This window comes from Triticum dicoccoides, chromosome 3A (assembly GCF_002162155.2).
Source record: "Triticum dicoccoides isolate Atlit2015 ecotype Zavitan chromosome 3A, WEW_v2.0, whole genome shotgun sequence".
In the NCBI taxonomy this organism is placed as follows: domain Eukaryota; kingdom Viridiplantae; phylum Streptophyta; class Magnoliopsida; order Poales; family Poaceae; genus Triticum; species Triticum dicoccoides.
In genome coordinates, this window is record NC_041384.1 from 730,453,182 (window position 1) to 730,462,447 (window position 9,266).

The window sequence follows — 9,266 nt, forward strand, 5'->3', positions numbered from 1 at the left end:
GGCCGGCCGGCGCCTCGCCTCGCTCCGGCCACCGCGCGACTCGCCGGCTACCCGCGCCGCCCCGACCTCGCAGCCCCCCTCTCCGTCCTCTACTCAGGCATCTACAGGAACTCCGGTGGCCTCGGTTTCCGCGCCAGATCTGCCAAAAACCCTAGTTTATTTGCATACTTTGACGCATCATAACTTCATCATCGTGGCTCTGATTCGTGCGTGTAGCATATCAAAATGTTCGTCTCAACGAGTACATCATTTCACCTCATTGCATCATTTTCATTTGAGCTCGTCTTGATGCCCGAAATTATGTTGGAAGAGGGATACATGATGATTATTTCAGATCTGTTTCAGCAAATGCACTTTTATCATTTTTGCCATGATTAATATGTGCATGCTATGATCCTGAGCTCTACATGTGTTTTGTTATATGCCATGCCATCTTTACAGGGGTGTATGCCATGTATTTTTGTGATCTTTGTGGTGACTAGCACAAGCATGCAAAGTAGCTTACTCAATGATGCTGATTTCAGGGACTTAGAATTTCACCAAGTCCTTGCCCTGTCCTTATTTTTATGCCATATGTTCTTGTTGTTTCCTAGTGACCCGTGCCTCTTTTGAGGATGATCAGTAAGGATGTTTTGTAGATATTGTGGTGCTCTATCCATCCATGTCTTTGTTTGCATTTATGGAGCACCCTAGCTTGAGTCAACCGAGCTCTACTTTTGCTATAAATTGTTCCTGGCAAATTGTTAACATGTTTAGCGATTTTGCCGAGCTTGTTGTTGTTGATCCGTGCATGCTACGTTGTTGTTCCTGCCATGTCTAGCTTCTATGCCATGTCTAATTGCTGGGTGTATGCTTAGTGTATCATGCCATGCTTTGTAGTGAGTGCATCGAGCTCGTAAACATGCCTACTCGTTATCTGTTTTTGCCATGCTCCAGTTTTTCACTAAGTCTGAATCTATTTATGTTTTTGCCATGTTCACATGATTGCAATTGTATTTTCCGATCCCTTTTGGCTCATCGTCAGTAAGGGACTTTTGTTATATGCTTTGAGTAGCTTCATTCCGTGCCTTGCTTTGCCATGATATATTCCTGTAGCATGTAGTTATCATGCTCTAAACTTTGCTTCCTGATGATAAATTCCTGACATGCTGTTAATTTCTCCAAGTCTGAAACCTGTAATCTTTTGCACTTTTGCCATGCTTGTTTGAGCTTGCTATTGAGTGAATTAGCCGTAGTGTTCATCTTTTGTCAAGCATCATGATTGGATCCCTGCCATGTATTTTGTTGCCATGTTTGAGTGCTGTAGCATATTTATCTTGATACATTTAGATGGCTACTTGCTGTTAATCGCAGATCGGTGTCATATTTGTTTTGCTTGCCATTTCCAAACCGTGCATCTGATTCCGGTGATCTTTATATCGATTTCAACCAAAATCATCTCCTCTTTCTAGTGGCACTCTTGGATTTCCAAGTTGAGGCCAGGTTCAATCATTCCTTTCCAAATCATGCATATGCATCACATACCGCATCCCGCATATCATACCATATTCATGTGTTGGTTGTTTACTATGTTGTGTGCTTCTTTCCGGTGTTGCTTCTTCGGGTTGGTTCCGATAACGTCGCGTTTGTGAGGACCCATTCGTCTACGTCCGTTTGTCTTCTTCATGGACTCGTTCTTATTCCTTGCGGGATTTTAGGCAAGACGACCATACCCTCGAAATCACATCTATCTTTGCTTGCTAGTTGCTCGCTCTTTTGCTATGCCTATGCTGCGATACCTACCACTTGCTATATCCAGCCTCCCATGTTGCTAAGCCAAGCCTCTAACCCACCTTGTCCTAGCAAACCGTTGTTTGGCTATGTTACCGCTTTGCTCAGCCCCTCTTATAGTGTTGTTAGTTGCAGGTGAAGATTGGAGTTTGTTCCTTGTTGGAACATGGATATTTTGTTGGGATATCACAATATCTCTTATTTAATTAATGCATCTATATACTTGGTAAAGGGTGGAAGGCTCGGCCTTATGCCTGGTGTTTTGTTCCACTCTTGCCGCCCTAGTTTCCGTCATATCGGTGTTATGTTCCCGGATTTTGCGTTCCTTACACGGTTGGGTTATAATGAGAACCCCTTGATAGTTCGCCTTGAATAAAACTCCTCCAGCAAGGCCCAACCTTGGTTTTACCATTTGCGCTAACAACCTACCACCTTCCCTTGGGTTCTGTAGACTCAAGGGTCATCTTTATTAACCCCCCGGGCCAGTGCTTCTCTAAGTGTTGGTCCGAACCGAGTAGACTGCGGGGCCACCTCGGGGCAACTTGAGGGTTGGTTTTACTCGTAGGATGTCTCATCTGAGTGTGCCCTGAGAACGAGATATGTGCAGCTCCTATCGGGATTTGTCGGCACATTCGGGCGGTGTTGCTGGACTTGTTTTACCATTGTCGAGGATGTCTTGTAACTGAGATGCCGAGTCTGATCGGATTGTCTTGGGAGAAGGAATATCCTTCGTTGACCGTGAGAGCTTGTGATGGGCTAAGTTGAGACACCCCTGCAGGGATTTGAACTTTCGAAAGCCGTGCCCGCGGTTATGGGCAGATGGGAATTTGTTAATGTCCGGTTGTAGAAAACCTGAAGTTGATCTTAATTAAAATACATCAACCGCGTGTGTAGCCATGATGGTCTCTTCTCGGCGGAGTCCGGGAAGTGAACACGGTGTTGGAGTAACGCTTGACGTAGGTTGTTCTAGGATCACTTCTTGATCATAGTTGTTCGACTATGCTTTTGCCTTCTCTTCTCACTCTCTTTTGCGTATGTTAGCCACCATATATGCTAGTCGCTTGCTGCAGCTCCACCTCATACCTTTTACCCTTCCTATAAGCTTAAATAGTCTTGATCGCGGGGGTGTGAGATTGCTGAGTCCCCGTGACTCATAGATACTTCCAAAACCAGTTTTCACGTGCCGATGTTACCGAGCAGGTGACGCAACCAAGCTCAAGGAGGAGCCCGTTGAAGATCTTGTCCTTTGTGTTGTTTGATTCTAGTTGATCAGTAGTGGAGCCCAGTTGGGGTCGATCGGGGATCTGTGTAGCTTTTGGGGTAGTCTTCTTTTATTTTGGTTCCGTAGTCGGACCTTGATTGTATCTGGATGATGTAATGCTTTATTCATGTATTGTGTGAAGTGGCGATTGTAAGCCAACTATGTATCTTTTCCCCTTATGAATTACATGGGTTGTTTGCGAAGATTACCTCACTTGCGACATTGCTTTCAATGCGGTTATGCGTCTAAGTCATGCTTCGACACGTGGGAGATATAGCCGCATCGAGGGCATTACAAGTTGGTAATCAGAGCCTCCCCGACCTTAGGAGCCCCCTGCTTGATCGAATCGTTGGCGTTGTTGAGTCTAAAAAATGTTTTGAGTCATTTAGGATTATATATATCGGAGAGTAGGACTTCTTTTTACTCCTCAATCCCTTCATCGCTCTAGTGAGACATCCTGACCTAGAGTTTTGACTATTCTCTTCTCAAATTTCACTAACTTTTTTTAGGATCACGCGGGTATCTTGGAATCGTTCCGATGGTTTTGCGACGAGAACATTGTTCTTGGTGCCTCCTGACATTTAGGGGTTGTGGCAGTGTCCCGGGGAGTTGAGCTCCGAGGTGTTGTCGTCACAATTTTATCGTTGCAGTTCTGGAATACCTGAGTTTTCGCCGACATCGAAGTTGTTGGTGAGATAACCTCGACGCCACCCAGTACTGGGGCGGGAGTTCGAGAGTATTGCCATAACTCGTATAACGGATGCTTTTCGAAGGTTGAGGTAAATGATGTCCAAAGGTTTCTTAGTTATGTGTTGAAGGATGGATACAGCTGGATGTAGGATTTGTTAGTTTGGGTGAGATATTATGCTTCGCCTGTATCCCCAACACCTGATTGCATAACCGGAAAAATTCTAGGGGTTTATAAGTGGGAATTCAAGTATATCGTAGGATATCTTTCCGACAAATGTATGATGTGAAATTGGGGTTCGACGTCTAGTGGTCCGCCTATCCACGGTCGGTTTTACAGTGGTTTCGTTGTGTCACAACCTAGCTAGTCATGCATTAGAGTGTTGCATCATGTTTACCCTTTCATCAGAAACTTGAAATGGGGATGACAGAACCCCCAGTCCCCTCTGAAACCAACTAGGGTTACTAAAATAATTTTTCAATGAACCTGAAATGCCCTTCTAAAATGCCCATCATTTTTGCCTTGGTTCAGAACCTCTGCCAAAAATGGTGCACATTTTCCTAGGCCATCCTAGGGTTTTTGAATTAAATCATAAATATTTGAATTTGGGCATTTAAAATAATATAAAACATTTAAATGCTCAAATATCTCCAAACTAAAATGTTTCATGTTGGAAATAATCCAACTATGGGCCAGGAATAGTTTGGTGATTTTTGAACTTGCCTAGGTATTTTATTTAATTCAACAAAGTTGCAGATATATTAAATAAAACAGAAACAGAAATAAAAAGGGGAAAACTTACCTGGGCTCCTCCACTGTGCGGCCCAGCCAGCAGCGGCCCAGCCCACCACTGCAGCTCTCCGTTGTCTTCCTCCCCTCGCCCCGAAGCTGCTGCGTGCTCGCGCACGCACGGCCGCGCGGCCACCTCCTGCTTGCCGACGCGCTCCTGGCCGCGTGGACGACTCCCGCAGGCCGTCCCGATCCCCCCTGCTCTCTCTCACTCTCCCCCGGCTCTCCCCTCCTCTCCCTCGCTCTCTCTCTCACACGGCCGAACACCACCGTCGCCGCCGTTCGCCATAGCAGCCATCTCCGGCCACCCCTCGCTCCCCCGACTAGCTCAGGAGCTCCGCCTCGACTCCCTCTTCCTCCCCACCGCTCCACAGCTCCCCGGAAGCCCTGCATCGCCGCCACGTCGCCGTTCCCCTCTTCGGGCTCCGATCATCGTCGCCGTCGAATTCGTCGTCTCCAGCGCGTCCCCGAGCCCGCTAACCACCTCTGCAGCCCCGCGGTGAGCCCCCGGATCGTTTCCCCCTTCTCCCCTGGTCTCTTTCGACCTCTAGGCCCTAGCCCCACCTTGGCCGAGAGCTCCACGCCGCCGGCGATGTCGCCGTCGTGGCCACGGTCACCGTAGCACCCAACCGAGCACACCATCGTGCTCCACACCTCACTAGGAGCACGTAGCGCGCACTAACGCCTCCCCAAGCCCCCTGCAACGTCGATTCCGACCGCACCCGAACTCCGGCAGCTGCAGCCGAGCTCGCCGCCGTCAACTCCGGCCACCCCGAGCCCAACCACCACCACCAATAGTCGCGGCTCAACCTCAGCAACACGTAGATGCCTTCCGCCGTCCATTTGGTTGCCGGAATGGCAAAAAGCACTTTCGCCGCCGTCTCGGGCCTCGCCGGCGTCATGTCGCCGGTGGGGTTTGACCTGTCCGACCTGAGGTTTGACCCCCAGGGTCACTGACGCGTGGGCCCTGTCGGTCAGATGGTTAGATTAGCGCTAACCACTGTTAGTTAACCCCTGACACTGACCAGTGGGCCCCAGCGCCACTAATTAATAATTAGAATTAATTTAACCCTGTTTAACCCCCCTGTCACTGACGTGTGGGCCCCACACGTCAGGTTTGACTCCAGCCAGCCGCAGTTGACCACTGACGTCATGCTGACGTCATGCTGGCGCAATAATTATAATTTCTGGATTTAATTTAAATCAGGAAATTCCAGAATATTATTTAAACTTCAAAAATTCATAACTTTTATTCTGTAACTCCAAATTGGACAAATTATATATGAAAAATGATCAGAAAAATCCAATCTATCCATCTGTACTACTTTCATGCATGATCAAACAAGTTAAATTGATGTTTTAAGCAGAACAAGGAAAAGCACTTTAAAAAGGCCATATTTGAATTTGAAATATGAATCCTTGATTCAAATTTGTTCAAACCCTTCTGGTTTTAGTTGCATTAGCCCAATACACCCATATTGCCATGTTTCATGCATGCATCATATTGTTGCACATTGTTTGGTGATGTTTGTGTATCGGTGCTCTCTGCGACAGGTTCTGTCCCCGAGGAGTACCGTGATTACCCTAACGAAGAACCGTACCAGTGCATCGAACCATCAGGCAAGCAACCAACCATTTGATCATATCGATACAATCCCATGTTCTCGCCCCTGCTCTCTTTTACTGCATTAAGACAACGCGATTCAAACTGCTGTGTGCTACGGTAGTTGAACCCATTTCCTCTGCATGACCTGTCATTGCCACAGTAACTAGATGAAACCCACTAGCATGTGTAGGAGTTGATTGAGCCATATGTATGTGTTGTTCCTACCTTGCTATGCCTGCTATGCTTAGAGTCGTGTCAGGTCTGGTTCATCTGGGTGATGGGCTAGAGTGAAATGGTTATGTCGGTAATGAGAGTGGTGTGGTGAACACGATTTGGTAAAGGTATCGATGAGAGGCCATGTAGGAGTACATGGTGGGTTGTTTCATTGAAGCCGACCTTAAGCACTGAGATCTGTATGTGTGATTTAAGAATCAGCTACTACCATGCATTGGGCCCGAAACCAATGGACCCTCTCAGCTTCTTATTCACCCTAGTTCTCCGTCCAGGAGTTGCAAGTAGTTTCTGGTGTTTGTAGCCTACTGGAGGCCGTGGACAGCGCTGACCGTAGGGGTGGGCTGTGATGCGGTAGGTACATGGCCGGGTGTACCGAATACCCGTTAGGTATCTCGGGAACCCTGTTCACATCGTTCGGGGCCGTATGGGAAACCTCGGCCGGACTCCCTGCGGATGGAACCTGGATAGGCGATAAACCTGGACTGGAGGCTTAGGTGATTAGGTAGGTCGTGGCCGACACCCACGTTGGGCTTCCGCTTGAAGGTTGCCGAGTACATGTCGTGTAAACGACGGTAAGTGGTGAGAGCGTGTATGAAGAAGTACCCCCTGCAGGGTTAACATGATCTATTCGAATAGCCGCATCCGCGGTAAAGGACTACTTGGTTGCCTATACAGTTCATAGACAAGTAAATGGAAACTGTTAAAAGCCTCAAGATAAGTGTGAGTGCCGAGGATGGCTCTTCCGTAGGTAGACGGAGGTGGATCCTCGGTAGTGTATTGAATTGGTGAGTAGTGGACTCGTGTGCGCAAAATCATTTCAAGTTGGAGTATCGTAGGATAGCCTAGCCAAGAGTCAAAGCTGGCTTGCTGCAATAACTCCACCAACCCTTCTTGATACTATGCATGTATGTAGGATCTGATGTAAGTCTTGCTGAGTACCTTTGTACTCATGTTGCTATAATCTACATTTTTACAGAAGACGCTGCAACCCCTTCTGATGGGTTCTATGTAGACGTTGACATCAACGAGTAGGCTAAGGACCCAGGTGGTGACCCTGAGCTTGTGAAGGACCACGTAGTATAGAGGCTTTCCAAGCCTCTTTTGTTTTACTAGTTGTCTGTACTCAGACAAGTTACTTCCGCTGCTGGTTTGTATGACTGTATGACTTGTAAGTGGGGTCGTGAGACCCGTACCTTTGTGTATGTTATGTATGGCTCACTGAGCCTTAAATAAAGTACTTGTGTCATAGAGTCATGTTGTGATGCTTCGTTGTATTTGCACATATCGAGCATATTGTGTGTATGATTGAAATGCTTGGTATGTGTGGGATCTGACTATCTAGTTGTTTATCTTTAGTAGCCTCTCTTACCGGGAAATGTCTCCTAGTGCTACCGCTGAGCCATGGTAGCTTGCTACTGCTCTGGAACACTTAGGCTGGCCGGCATGTGTCCTTCTTCGTTCCTGTGTCTGTCCCTTCGGGGAAATGTCACGCTTTGAGTACCGGAGTCCTGTTAGCCCGCTACAGCCCGGTTTACCGGAGTCCTGCTAGCCCAGTGCTACAGCCCGGACCCACTTGCTGATGACCGACACGTTCGAAGCTGGGTCATGGATGCTTGTCCCTGTAAGTCTGTGCCACTTTGGGTTTACGACTAGTCATGTCAGCCCGGGCTCTTTATCATATGGATGCTAGCGACACTATCATATACGTGAGCCAAAAGGCGCAAACGGTCCCGGGAAAAGGTAAGACGACACCCGTGGGAATACCGTGCGTGAGGCCGCAAAGTGATATGAGGTGTTACCAGCTAGATCGATGTGACATCGAGTCGGGGTCCTGACAGCGTTGGCATCAGAGCCGGACTGCCTGTAGGTTCTCCAAGCCAAACTGGTCGATGTTGAGTCTAGAAATTCTTTAGTTATATGTAGGGGAATTGTTTGTGGGATGGAACGTAAGGCTCTTTTTACTCCTTTATCTTATGACATTCTGATCTGAGTCAGTCCATTCTTCCACCGGGGGTTAAGGAATTAGGATCTGTTCTCTCTATCAGGATCACGAGTTACTAATCAGTAGTACCTTATAAGTTTGATGGTTACCAGCCTAGTTCAGTTCTACTACCACATTATGTTGCCAGAATGGTTTCAGAACTTTGATATGGTGATGTTGAGTGTGTACGAAATCCTTTGTCAAATGTCTCAAATCCTTTTGAGCATTTACAACTGTCATGCTGCCGAAATTTTGCTAGAAATTCTAATGCCTTTGCATTATGATTGTGCTTTCAGATGGCCACTCGCGACCTCAATCAAGTGGTTCGCCTGACTCGATGCCTAGATGTACCCGGCCATACTGCTAAGTTGGTCAGGGTAATGACTGAGGCTGGATACCGCTGGTATCCCGAGTACACGGTCGAAGAGCAATTCCGAGATTTTAATCAAAGTCAGTATCTCTGCACTGTCAGGATATTTCCATCCTATCCTGGATCCACCGAGCCTCTTCACTGCTCTTATGGACTCGGGGTTACCATTGAGATGGCTGTGCAGGACGCCGCCTACTCTATGATGACCATTATGCGAGTCAGATCTGGGTTATTTCGGGACTCTGATTTCCGGTATATGCCAGGATCACTTCCGGGAGCGCAAGGGTATCTCCAGGCTATCTATGCTGACCCCACTCAGGAGGATTCACGGACTCGCACCACTGCTGAGATGCTCGAGGATAAGGACCGTGAAAATCGGGCCTTAAGGCTAGAGCTCTTCAACACCCGTGCTGACCACTGGGCCACTTTGACTCGGTTCGCACCGGCGGTGCAGGCTGGATATTCAGATATGCGCGATCTCTATCCTGTGAGATCTGCTCTGCCAGACGTGATGGTTTGGCGTGATGTAGGAGGCATCACCCCACCTCGCGGTCCCCGCAGGCCACC